Source organism: Gorilla gorilla, chromosome 12, assembly GCF_029281585.2.
Source record: "Gorilla gorilla gorilla isolate KB3781 chromosome 12, NHGRI_mGorGor1-v2.1_pri, whole genome shotgun sequence".
Classification (NCBI taxonomy): Eukaryota; Metazoa; Chordata; class Mammalia; order Primates; family Hominidae; genus Gorilla; species Gorilla gorilla.
This window is the reverse complement of record NC_073236.2, coordinates 122,083,993-122,098,328: the sequence shown is the minus strand read 5'-3', so window position 1 is coordinate 122,098,328 and position 14,336 is coordinate 122,083,993.

Here is a 14,336-nt window from a genome sequence, read left to right as displayed (position 1 = left end):
ACTCGTTTGTCAAATAAAGAGACAGTCTCAGAAAAAAAAAAAGTGATTCGAATCCCATAAAGAATAACTGAAAGGGTCAGTGTTAGAACTCAACAATCTCTGACCCCTCCAAAGGCATTTACTTCTTCATCTTCCCCTCCTATCCATCTGCCTCCCCCCAACCCCAGATCCCCCACATGCACCCATCACACACACACCCACTCTTCATGGTGCCTTGTCTCAGGGTGGGTATCTGTAGCACCCACAGTTTAGCTCATTTGAATGGCACAGGACATTGAAAAGGGGGCTTTGAATTAAGGAGGTTCTGAAAACTAGTGAGATTTTTAAGGCTGAATTTTTCTCCCTGTGGTTATTAACCATTAGTATTTGTTGTACATGTCTCCTATCATCTTTTTTCTATTGGTGATTTTTTTTCTTTTTAGTAACATAAATTACAAAAGCAGTAGATGTGTTCACTACTTCTCCATTTTTTTTTGCTGGTACAAACATATACAAATATATATAACTTGTCCATTTTTTTTGCTGATACAAACATATACAAATAAATGTAAGCATACATAAATGTTAAAGAAAAAAACCTGAAAATTCCTTTTTTAACTTAACAATATATAGTACAAGTTCTTCCAAGTTAGCACAAATAAATCTGTGGTGTAAATACCATTATTACCTTCATTTTATAGATGGGGAAACAGATGCATGACTTGCTGAGTCACACATGCAAAAAGTATAACAGAAAACAGAGGTTCTAGCAAGGTTCCATAGAACAGATTCTGCAAAATTTCTTAAGTGAGTCACCTTTTCAATGATTTTTAAGTTATTTTCAGGTTTTTTATGATAAAAATGCTATAACAAAGGTTATAGACAACTAGCTTTATCTACTGATGTGTTCATTAGCTTGAAAAATTCCCAGAAATGGGATTCTTGGATCAGAGTATGCACATTTTAAATTTTAATAAATAATGTTATGTCACTTTTATAAAAGTTTGTAGTTATGTATACTCCTCCTAGTATTATGTGACAGAACCAGTTGCCCCACATTTTCATTGGATACTATCAATTTTATGAATTTTTAATGGATAAAAATTGTTCATTGTTGTGTTAATTTTAACTTCCCTGTCTGTCATTTGAGGTGGAGCGTCTTTACTTTATGTGACCATTGTTCATTTTGGTTCCTCTTCTAAAACTTGCTAGTTTATAAATTTGCCATTTTTCTATTGCTTTATCTTCTTGTTAATTTGAGAGAATTCTTTGTATATTATGTACTGGAATATTTCCTTCCAATCTTTTTATATTGTATTCTTTTTTCTTTTTTATTGATGCATAATATTTATTCATATTTATAGGGTACATTTGATATTTTGTTACATGCATAGAATGTGTAATGGTGTAATGATCTAGTCAGGGTATTTAGGTATTCATCACCTTGAATATTTATCATTTCAGGACTATTTCAAGTCCTTGCTTCTAGCTATTTTGAAATATACAATTCATTGTTGTTAATTATAGTCACCCTACTCTGCTATCTAACACTAGAATTTATTTATCTATCTAACTCTATGCTTATATCCATTAACCAACCTCTCTTTATCCCCTGCCCACCCCTCCCGCCACACATACTCCCTTCCCAGCCTCTGTTTCCTATCATTCTACTCTCTTTTTCCTTTCTTTTTTTCACTCTGTTGCCCAGGCTGAAGTGCAGTGGTGCGATGATAGCTCACTGCAGCCTCAAATTCCTGGGCCTAAGCGATCCTCTTGCCTCAGCCTCCTGAGTAGCTGGGACTATAGGTATGTGCCCCCATGCCTGGCTAACTTTTGTATTTTTTGTAGAGCATGTTGCCCAGGCTATCATTCTACTCTCTACCTCCATAAGATCAAGTTTTTTTAGCTCTCACATATGGGTGAGAACGTGCAATATTTATCCTTCTGTGCCTGGCTTATTTTACTTAACATATTGACCTCCAGCATATTTGCTTTGATGATGTCTTTTTTTTTTTCTTTTTTTCTGAGATGGAGTTTCACTCTTGGTGCCCAGTCTGGAGTGCAATGGTGTGATCTTGGCTCACTGCAACCTCCGCTTCCCAGGTTCAAGCAATTCTTCTGCCTCAGCCTCCCAAGTAGCTGGGATTACAGGGATGGGCCATCACGCCCAACTAATTTTGTATTTTTAGTAGAGATGGTTTCATCCTGTTGGTCAGGCTGGTCTCCAACTCCTGACCTCAGGCGATCTGCCCACCTTGGCTTCCCAAAGTGCTGGGATTACAGGCGTGAGCCACTGTACCCGGTGATGATGTCTTATGATCTTGATTATGGCATCATTTTTTTTGAAGCTTTTCATTTTTATATGATCAAATTTGGTTTTTGTTTCATGGCGTATGTGTTTTTCTCCCTTGCTTAATTTCCCCCAGTTCCAAGGTTGTCCAAGTGTTCTCTTGATGTTTTGTAAATACTCTTACAGTTTTATTATTTATTTATGGGTCGTCAAAATACCTGCAATTCATTTTTGTCTACAGTGTGTGGAAGGAATCTAATTTTATTTCTGTGTAGCTTGTCATCAAGGATTGGTGGGTGGTGGTGAGGCACAGTTGCTAAGATGTCATTCTATGTATATAAACTTTCATCAGCTTCTCATATATTTGGTGTTTTAGAGAAAAAGCTAGAAAACATTGAACAATATGAAGACTTTCTCCAAGGAACTTTATCACATGCATGTACAGGTGTTCATGTGAGAGCGTATGTGTGTGCACATATATACGTATTTGTTCATCTATGTATGTGTTCATGCATGTGTATGTGTGGGTTGTGTTTTTTGTGTTGGAGAAGGAGGAGGGTATTGGGGTAAGGGAGAACCAGCTGTTCTAAAAATCAGCTTTCGGTTCAAATGCTATTTTCCTCACCGTTTTTAAATGAGTGGGACTCAAATGCTCTTGGCTTTGATTTTTCAAGCTCAAGTATTAACAATGGTTTATAAATAGCTTGGGTGATTTTGGTTGTCCTGGGCACCAAATACTGTGAATGAATTAGGAGGTATTTCCTGTCCTCAGTTTCAAAATATCCCTTAATGTCACAGACTCACCTATTAGCTGGGTATGCCCTCAGGACTTCTAAGGGACCCACTGGAGGGTAGGTGTCTGCAAAACCAGGAGAAGATGGCAGCTTCCTGGGAGGGGTCCTGTGGCCCAGAGCCTTGTCTCACTCACACCCCCTTCCTAGCCTCTGTTATCTATCATTCTACTCTCTTTTCCCACTGAGTCCTTCCCAGATTGCCAGGCTGCAGCCACAACTGCTGTACACGATAGACAGCTGTATATGAGTGTTTGACTCCTGCCAGTCCCCAGTGGAGTTGCCTCCCTTATCGGGAGGATAGCTGGAATAGGTCCCCCAATCCTCCAGGGAGTGTTTCAAAGCATCTGGCCTGGGCAAAGCTCAAGATTAGGAATAAGTTATTTCTGGTGCTTGGACAGGGAAAGGGTTGCAGAACCACAGTTCACATATGCCTACTCTGGTCAGTACTTCTACATTTATTATTTCATGTAACTCTCCTAACAACCCTAGGAGATGGGCATTATTTGTATTTTGAGGACCAGGAAATAAGTTTAGGCCAGTTAAGCTATGCAAAGCCACTTGGTCAGGTAGGGGCACATGTCTAATTAGTTAGCTAGTGAGTTCAGCTCTAACTCCAAACTTCAGGTTACTTCCCTCAGTCATGTCGCCTTCTTTTCTAGCTCACTCTGATGATGCCCTAGGCAAAGGGCTTGGCAGTGGGAGAGCATTCTAAACAAATGCTCACTCTTGGAGCCTCTCCACTTTTTCTCTGCTTCCCTACCTCCGGGCCCTCATCTTTCGCCATCTGAAGCATTTCAGAAGGGACTATTTGTCTTGACCTTTAAATTATTTCCCTTTGAACTCCTGCCTCCACCCTGAACATTTTCTTAGAAATTCTCTTCACTTCCTCTGCGGGCGCCTAGAGTCTTTCTTAATCTGCAGAGGAAATCTGTCTTCTGTTCATTTGTGTTCAGTAAAGTGTTCCACAATTCACACCGGGCTGAGGTTTTTTTGTTCTGCTTGTAGTTTCTGCCACATTAGCTAATTGGGAGAGAGGCAAGGGAGAGAGGCCAAATCAGGGGTGGAGGGATTCTCTGCAAATTGTCAAGTCCACAGAATCACCCTTACATTAAAACCGTTGCTTTTTTTAAGCAACAGCAAAAGAAGATGCGTATGCAAATGCACTTGGGCTTCTAAGGTTATTACAATGGCTCAGTATGCTAGGTGCCTACACCAGGGTGTCATTAGATTCCTCTGACAATTCCTACACACTCCAGGCTGCAGGAGGAGCCTTGACTCTGTGGGCTCAGCCCACGCTGGCCAGACAGGAACCAGAGCCTGGTTCACTCCTTTCGCCCTCCTGCTGGGAACCTGAGACAGTCTCTCTCTTGCCAGTAAAACAGTGAAGCTGAAGCAGTGTCCTTCTTAGAGCAGCCTGGAAGATCTTGATATTTTGGTCCCAGAGAGACCCTTGAATTCCGAGGAAGAAGAAAGCAGAAAAACTTCTGAGAAGGCTGGAGAAAAAAGACAATTATTTGTTTGTCTCTTGAGTTTGCCAACTATTGACCTTCTCTCCATTAGTTACGTTCTTCTCCACATGAATGCTACTGACTCGTGTTTCTTTTCATTAAATTAAGTGGGGAAGCCTGGCAGGGCTGGAGGTCAGGTCGCCGATGAGATAGAAGTATATTTAGAAAGCACAGCCATGGGCTGTTTCCAGTCCAGTAAACAGCAGTGTGGAACTGTCATCTGAGGTGTCAAGGCTCAGTGCCAAGGCCTCTATATGTGTTTTCTGCTTTAATCTTGATAGCTAATGCTACACAATAGCTAATATTAGCCCATTTTATACATAAATAAATAGGCTGAAAGAAAAAAAGTAATTATGTGCCCAGGGTCACATAATTGGGTGCAGAGCCCAGAGCCCAGAGCCCAGGTCTGCCTTTTTTTTTTTTTTTTTGAGATGGGGTTTCACTCTGTTGCTCAGGCTGGAGTGCAGTGGTACAATCAAAGCTCACTGCAGCCTCGAACTCTTGGGCTCAAGCAATCCTTCTGCCTCAGTCCCCTGAATAACTGGGACTACAGGCACATGCCAGCATGCTCGAATAATGCCTGACCCATTTCTTTAACAATACTAAGTCTATGGAACAGAAATGCAGCGGTGAACAAACAACAGAAAAGTTTCTATGTTTGTCTTTCCCCCGTCTATGCTCTCATCTGAAGAAGCTTTGTATTTGGTGTCCAAACATCTTATTAGGATTTCTATAAATGAGAGCATATTTTACATTGTGATACCCTTTACACTTTCTTCCCACATGGTATGGAACATGAATATTCTTTCATTCTCTCTGGCTCTGTCTATACTGGGAGTGTCTTTATGTTGGTTTAGAGATTACAAAGTATTTCCCATATGTTATCCTATTTAATTCTTACCTATACCTCACTATATATGAGGTTAAATGGAGATTGCTATGACAATTTTACAAATGAGATTGAGGTTTAGCATGACCTAATATCATAACTATTAGAGCTGGCACCAGAATCCAAGTTTTTAAACTCTAATCAGGTTCCCAAGATTTTCCTGGGAAAACGTAAAAGTGCTCTAAACTCTGCCCCCAAAGGGATCCTCAAAATGTGCTCCATGGTACATTTCTTTTTCTTTCTTTCAAGACAGGGTGATATGGCTTGGCTGTGTCCCCACCTAAATCTCATCTTGAATTGTAGCTCCCATAATTCCCACATGTCCTGGGAGGGACCTGGTGGGAGGTAATTGAATCATAAGGGCGAGTTTTTCCTGTGCTGTTCTTATGATAGTGAATAAGTCTCACAAATTCTGATGGTTTCATAAAGAGGAATTCCCCTGCATGTGCCCTCTTGCCTGCTGCCATGTAAGACATATCTTGCTTTCTTTCCCTTCACCTTCTGCCATGATTGTGAGGCCTCCCCAGCCATGTGGAACTGTGAGTCAATTAAACCTCTTTCTTTTATAAACTACCCAGTCTCCAGTGTTGTTTTTTTTTTTTTTTTTTTTTTTTCTGAGACAGAGTCTTGCTCTGTCACCCAGGCTGGAGTTCAGTGGCGCGATCTCGGCTCACTGCAAGCTCTGCCTCCTGGGTTCATGCCATTCTCCTGCCTCAGCCTCCTGAGCAGCTGGGACTAAAGGCGCCTGCCACCATGCCTGGCTAATTTTTTGTATTTTTTAGTAGAAATGGGGTTTCACCTTGTTAGCCAGGATGGTCTCGATCTCCTGACCTCATGATCCGCCCACCTTGGCCTCCCAAAGTGCTGGGATTACAGGCGTGAACCACTGCGCCCGGCCTCGAGTGTGTTTTTATTAGCAACGTGAGAACAGACTAATACACAGGGTCTTGCTCTGTCTCCGACTGGAATGCAGTGGTGCGATCAAGGCTCACTGCAGCCTTGGTCTCCTGGGTTCAAGAGGTCCTCCCACCTCAGCCTGCTGAGTAGCTGGGACTACAGGTGCACCAACACGCCTGGTTAATTTTTTTATTTAAAAGATATATTTTTTTTTACTTTTTTTTTGAGACTGAAGGAAATAATGTATACAGTGGTCCATCTCCAAGACAAAGTGCCTTGAATCGGCTTAGGTCAGCAAACTACAGAAGAAACAGGATATACAAGGCCCCTGCTTGGATAGTCGATGCCTACTTGTTGGCTTTCCCCTTCTTCCCCTCTCTGCTCCCCATTAGTTGCCCTTACCCAAACCAAAAAAAGTTTAGTTTAAAAGTTTACTAGCCTGCAAAATAGCTAATTTTATCTGTTCCTATCAGCCTGCCCAGCTACTTAGGTCATAAGTCAAATACTTGAAAAGCCCCTAAGCTAACTAGAATTGCAATGCATTGCGGGCTGCAACAAAATGCAGCAAGACAACCCTAAAAACAAACAAACAAACAAACACGCCTAAAGCCACTATGCAACAATCAATAGGTGACATCTGGGAAGATCGTGACCCCATAGTACTCAGCCTATGAGGAACCAGGGGAGGGACCTGCGCAGTAGGGGATAAATTGCTTGCTGAAATTGTGCCGGGTGTGCCTGCTCATCAGACACCTGATCTTGCAAGACCATCATTAAAAGTCTCACTTTCGCTGTTCTCCAGGTCTCTAAGTCCATTCTTTGGGTTTGGACAGGTGACTTTGTTTCTCACAAGACAAGTTCTCACTCTGTTGCCCATGCTGGAGTGCAGTGGCATGATCACAGCTCACTGCAGCCTTGACTTCCCAGGCTCAAGTGATCTTCCTACCTCAGCCTCCCAAGCAGCTGGGACTATAGGTGAGTGCCACCATGCCTGGCTAATTTTTGTATTTTTTGTAGACATGAGGTTGCACTATGTTGCCTAGGCTGGTCTCGAACTCCTGGGCTCAAGGGATCTGCCTGCCTTGGCATCCCAAAGAGCTGGGATTACAGGCGTGAGCCACTGTGCCTAGCCAATTTTTTAATTGTATTTTTGTAGAGATGGGGTCCCACTATGTTGCTCAGGCTGGTCTTAAACTCCTGGGCTCAAGCAGTCCTCCCACTTCAGCCTCACAAAGTGCTGTGATTACAAGCGTGGGCCTGTTCTTCAGGGAGGACTTTGCATTGAACCTTCCTGAATTTTGAATCTAGTTAGTATGCACAGGTTAAATAATCAACATCTTCATGTAGTGTAGTGTAGTGGAAATAGAAACCCCTTGAACAGAATTTTATTCCCCTTCACAATTCAAGAATTTGCATCCCCCAAGAGACCCCTATCTCTACTTTTACTGCATGTTTAATTTACTTCCTAAAAGAGAAAGTGAATACTATTTAAATAATTTAAGTTCCAAGGATATTAGGCAACATCAAAAGACCTGATATGTTCTGTGGAGTACTGAGAGTCAGGCAGTGGGCTGAGGACCCAATCACTGCAACAAAGAATAAAGAAACATGATGATGGTAGGAGCTGCAAGACCAGAAAAGGGGGACAGGGAAGAAAATGGAGTCACATCTCAGCCTTGACTCTTCCAGTGGGCCTGGCATGGTGCAGTGCTGGATAAAAAGTTGCAGAGATGAGATGCTCACAGCCAAATGAGGGAGACACAGGTAAAGACATGACAGGAACCAATGCTCCCTGCAGGACTCAGGGAAAGCCTCACACAGAAGGAGGCTCTCAAAGTTGTCCTCTGGGCACCTGAGGGAGCCAAGGGCATCCTCAGCTGAGGAAACTGCATTTGCAAGCGTGTGCAGGTCCAAAAAGGTTCCAGGGCTTGGGGCATCACATGGGCTGGTTTGGCTGGCACAGAGTGATTTTGGAGGAGCAGGGAAAGGAGGGTTATGAGAAAGAGGAGTGTGAAGCTGGGAGCTTGAATAGCCTTCAAGCTGGGGAGAAGCTGACTCTCAACCTGAGAGAAGCCCCTCGCTCACTGGCTAACTCAGGTGCTTCTCAATCTGGGTCCCCATCAACACACCTGCTGTAGGAAATAACATGCATGCAATGAGCAATTAAGATTGTGATCCACATGGCTCAATTAATACTCAAGTTTTTCCTTTCTAATTTTTTTGAGAGAGTCTTGCTCTATTGCCCAGGCTGGAGTGCAATCACTCAATCTTGGTTCACTACAACCTCTGCCTCCTGGATTCAAGTGATTCTCCTGCCTCAGCCTCCCAAGCAGCTGAGATTATAGGCGCTCACCACCATGCCCAGCTAATTTTTGTATTTTTTGCAGAGACAGGCTTTCACCATGTTGGCCAGGCTGGTCTCGAACTCCTGACCCCAAGTAATCTGCCTTGGCCTTCCAAAGTGCTGAGATTACAGGTGTGAGCCACTGTGCCTGTCTCAAGTTTTTGTTTTACTTTTTACACTGTGCTTCTTTATATGTTCATAAAAGGAAACCCTGTCTTTAGCAGTAGCCTTTTCTTCCTGTCTTTTTTTCTGAACTCTGCAAACAATTTCTCCCCATTCTATCTGCATGACTCTCATTATTCACCCCTGTCACCTCTCCTTAGGTACCTGCACCCCACTGGCACTGTTCTGCACCACACCTGGTGTCTCAGGCCCTTCCTGCTGCTGCAACAAAATACCCATGACTGGGTAATTTTATAAATAATAGACATTTATTTCTCACAGTTCTGGAGGCTGGGAAGTCCAAGATCAAGACACTAACATCCAGTGTCTGATGAGGGTGTTTTTGCTGTGTCCTTACATGGTGGAAGGCAGAAAGTAAAAAAGGGATGAATGCTGTGTGAACCTCTTTTATAAGACATTAATCCCATTCACAAGGGCAGAGTCCTCTGGCTTAATCATCTCCTAAATGTCCCATCTATCATATTGTTTCAACATATGTGTTTCAACATATAAACATATGTGTTTATAAACATATAAACATATAAACATATGTGAAACATATGTGTTTCAACATATAAATTTTCGAGGACACATTCAGGCCATAGCACCTGCCCAGGACTAGAGCTCTCCTTGAGGGAGGGAAGGTGGAGGAACTAAACAGACAAAGCCAGAATTCTCTTTTGTCAGCTAGGTTTACTCAAACAATGTCCATTCTATCATGCTTGCTGGGAGCACGGCAGCTCTGTGCTGCCTCCGCATGCGTTTAAGAGCGCTTTTGTTCTTTTAATTACCTAGACATTGCAGATTATTAACCATATGAGTAGCTAGCTCAGTGCTAGGCCTTGGAGTAACAAAGGGGCAGAGGGTGACTAAGATGCTGCAGATTTCTTTATTTAGAGACAAGGTCTTTCTCTATCGCCCAGACTTCAGTCCAGTGGTGCAATCTTAGCATACTGCAGCCTCAGACACCTGGGTTCTAGTGATTCTCCTGCCTCAGCCTCCTGAGTAGCTGGGACTACAGACACATGCCACCATGTCTGGTTAATTTTTAAATTTTTATTTTGTAGAGACAGGAGTTTCACTTTGTTGCCCAGACTATCCTCAAACTCCTGCTCTCAAGCGATCCTCCCACCTCGGCCTTCCAAAGTGCTGAGATTACAGGCATGAGCCACTGTGCCCAGCAATGCTGCCCATTTTTTTTTTTATGTTTTTGTTTCTTTTTCAATGCTGCAGATTTAAACACAAGCAGCATTGTTTTCTTTTTTAACTCATGTGATTGTGTTTAATCCTCATAATAACCTTGTGATGGCAAAGTGCAGTTTCTGTTCTCAAAAAGCTTAAAATGTAGTTGAGGGAGCTAGGCCTATACATAATGATCAAAATACAGGCACAAAGAGAAGGAATAATAATTTTTAAAAGGTATCTAAAATGCAGTAGGAATCAGGGATGGTTCTATGATTTGTATGGATATGTCCTTCCAAAATTCATATGTTAAAGCTTAATCTCCAATGTGATAGTATTAAAAGGTGGGGACCTTTAGCAGGTGATTAAATCATAACAATGGGGCACTCATGAATAGGATTTGTGACCTTACCAAAGAGGTTCAAGGGAGCTGTTTGCCTTTTTTTGTCCTTCCCACCATGTGAAGGGGATAACATTTAAGGTATCATCTTGGAAGCAGAGGTGAGGTCCTCCCCAGGCACTGAACCTGCTGGTGCCTTGATCTTAGACTTCCCAGCCTCTGTAACTATGAGCAATACATTTATGCTATTTATAAATTACCCAGTCTAAGGTATTTTCTATTGCAGCAGGAATGAACTAAGACAGATGGAGAGAGGCTTTCTGTTTAGTGGGGCACCTGGCTTTGGGGAGGAGCTGGTATTGAACCTGAACCTAGATAGATAACTCGGATCCTGACACAGGAACAGGGGCATTTCAAGTTACAGGGCAGCAAGAGTAAAGGAACAAGCCAGGAATCTGCTTATATTAGTCTGTTCTCATGCCAAAGAGTGGGTAATTTATGAAGGAGAGAGGTTTAATTGACTCACAGTTCAGCATGGCTGGGGAGGCCTCAGGAAACTTACAATCACAGCAGAAGGGGAAGCAAACATGTCCCTCTTCACATGGCAGCAGGAGAGAGAAGAATGAGAGCCCGGCAAAGGGGGAAGCCCCTTATAAAACCATTAGATCTCATGAGAACTATCTGTCATGAGATCAAGATGGGGGAAACCACCCCCATGATTCAATTATCTCCACCTGGTGCCTCCCACCACACATGGAGATTATAGGAACTACAATTCAAAATGAGATTTGGGTGGGGACACAGCCAAACCATATCAATGCTGTAGGGATGAGCAATGAGACATAGAGGGGAAGAATGAGTTTGGGTACAGATTCTCAAGGGCTGGAACATGAAGCTAAGGGGATGAATTTAGCAAACATCTTTGTGTTTGGCTCCTTCTGTGAGAAGGACAAATTTATTCACTGAATGGGAATTCACAGACTGATAGCATGTTTCTTAGCCTGTGCTTGGTTTCTGAGAGAGATATAGGGTCCCTACCCTCTGGAGGTTTATACTATAGGCATGGAAGGATTCAGTTCTATAATTGATTAGAGAGGAGTATGGTTTCAACGGTGAGTTCACTCCAAAGTTTGGGGATGGAGGAATGTTCTCTGGGGATTGGAAGTGCAGAAGGAGGGGATTTAGGGGTTACAAAATAAACTGAGGCTAGAAGGGTGGGAAGAGAGAAGGTAGGGAATTCCTAATGGAACTATAGAGTAGGGTGAAAGGGCAGGAGAAGCCGTGAGAAAGCAAGCTGGGTCCCGCTTCAAAAGCTCTTGAAGAGCCAGTGCAAAAGACAGCATTTCCAGATTCTGATCAGCCCCTGAGCATTCTGTTCTGGAAGGTTCACTTCAGTGCATAACCGGCACAGCCTAACACCTCCAGCAAGGCTGCGAGGTAGACATCACCATCTCCATTTCACAGATGGAACAACGAGGCACAGAGAAGTGAGGTGAATTTCCCAGGGCTCCTGCCTAGTAAAGGGCTATTTGGTTTCAGAGCTTCTCCGAAACCCCTCAGGGGCACTGCCCTCATTCAGGTAAAGACCCCGAACATAGAAGGTACAGAAGGAGGATGTACATACGAGGAATGATTCCTTGGGAGGCTTTTGAGCACAGGTACTATCTGTGATTAACACTTAAAGATTATAAACTCCACCAGTGGGAGGGAAGAGACAGACTCATTTCCCCATTCACGGCTAATGGACGTATGGCAATGCAGATGCCTCTGCATTTTGATTGGTTTTCTCATATAGGGGAATAACTTTTCAAAGATCCCAGAGGTTTAAATATGGATATAAAAGCAATTTTATATCCAATAATATTATAGTTACCTCTGTGGAGTTTAGTCACTGCAAAAGAGGCCCTTTGAGTCCTTCCTACTCCGGTGCTCCCCTGCCAAGCCCTCTCCTCGCAGGTGAGCGTCTGAGGCCTCCTGGAGCCCGCTTTTCACCCTTTAACGAGGCTGGAGGCGCCAAAGGGCGCCCCTGGGGGCCAGAGGGCCAGAGGCTGGGTCATAAAGGGCTCTAGTTAAAAGAGGGAAAAGGTGCCAGAGAAACGCTAGGGCCTTGTTTTTGTTTGTTGGTTGTGCATTTTAATTACTGGGAAGGAATAACTGAGCTTCCACTTCTGAGGCGGGGGCTGTTCTAACAAACCCGAGGACCCTTAGCAATTGGGCAGCGCGAGGTCTCTGCTCCCACTTGCAGAGGACACAGGTACCCGAGGCAGACGCTAGTTCCCCAACTTTTTGAAGCCCCTGCTCATCCTATTTGAGAACAGAGGCTATATATTCTGTGAGGAGTTGCCTGTAAGTGTCCCCAGCCACCAGGCATTCAGTCACTGGCTGCAGATCCCGCAACCCTCGGGTGTTCAAGTGCGCTGGGTGGTGCGGGTGCTCCCGCAGTCCGCGCTTGGCTCGCGGGAGGCCTCGGGCGCCCCCTACAGGATTCCGTGCTAACTGCAAACGATCGCGCTCGCAGGGAGGCCCCCAGTGCTTGGAAAACTCCAGGAATCCCTTCAGAGCACTTTATTTCCAGGCCAGCACGCGGCGCTCTGCAGACCTAGTACTGGGCTGTGGATAAGGAAGAGCAGAGCGGATGGGTTACGCCTAGGATGCCCAGGCTGAGCCTCGGAGTCTGGTGCTCCTGGACTCTGCTGAGGGCTGGGAGGGAAGGACAGGTGCCTTCCTCTGAGCCCGGCTTTGAACAGATCTGACCAAGGCGAGAGGAACAGCTTGATGACTCTAATTTCATAAAGGGACAGTGAGAAACTCGGGTGCTTTGGTGAAAAGGGCTCATCTGTGTAGTTACTTAGCAAAATCACATGGTTCGTAAACGCCAGATAAGTGTCCTTATCTGCAAAATCGGGGTACAAAAGCTTGTGTCACAGGCCAGATGTGATGATTAGATGATAATTAAACTCCCCACAGTGACTGATGGAGTCAATGCTGTTTCCTTCCCCTCAAGTTAAGGATTTCTGGTAATTTTTTTCCCCCCTCAAAAAGGTCGGAAGCTTAGCTGAGGAGAGTTTGCAGTACATGAACTTCTTCCTTCCACTGCGGCAGGTAGGAGTGTGTCAAGATGTCAGAGACTGCGGTCCTATAAAGGGTCCATCCTGGAGACAAAGACTCAAGCTCACTTAAAGAAGCTGTTACCTTTAGTCCAATCTAGAGATCACAGAATTATTATAAACATGTTTCAATTACCTACACAGCAAAAAATAAAGTTCAAAGAATATGAAAGAACTGAAAATGCAAAGTAAAGTTAGCTTTCCTCCTTGCCTAGACAACTACTGTGGTTCCTTTTAGAGATTACCTTATGATTTAAAGTGATATATATGAAAGAAAGAATGTTTGAAAAGGATAAATGTCAATTTCTTTCTCCTAATTATTCCTAATTTTTACATTGGAAAAAATTATAAATCTAATTACAATTCACTTTTTTCTGTACATTTATCAGTCAAATCTAAAAACTGAAAACTGATAAACAGCATTTACAATATTATTCAGTAATTTTTGCACTGTGAATTCTTAGTTATAGCAGAACTAAATAGTGTGTTTGAAACCTTATGGAAGCAGTGTATCAATGAGTCTGCACCATGTATAGGTTTAGAGTATGAATGTATACTACCTGCATGGCCTGGGGAAACCCAAGCATAGAAATGGCCATTAAAATTAATATCCCTTAGGTGCTTGGCAGAAGCAGATATAAACCTGACAAAGAGACAAGCTTCAATCTGGGTTTTCCAAGTGTCTTAAGAGGAGAGAATAATACAAATTAACACACACACTATGAACAAGAAAGAGCAAACACAACCAACAGAATTAGAAGATAGGATTACAACTCTTCAGATTTCAACAACTGAACAACCTATTCCATAGCATAAAGTTAGTTTAAAAAAATGAAGACTAAGA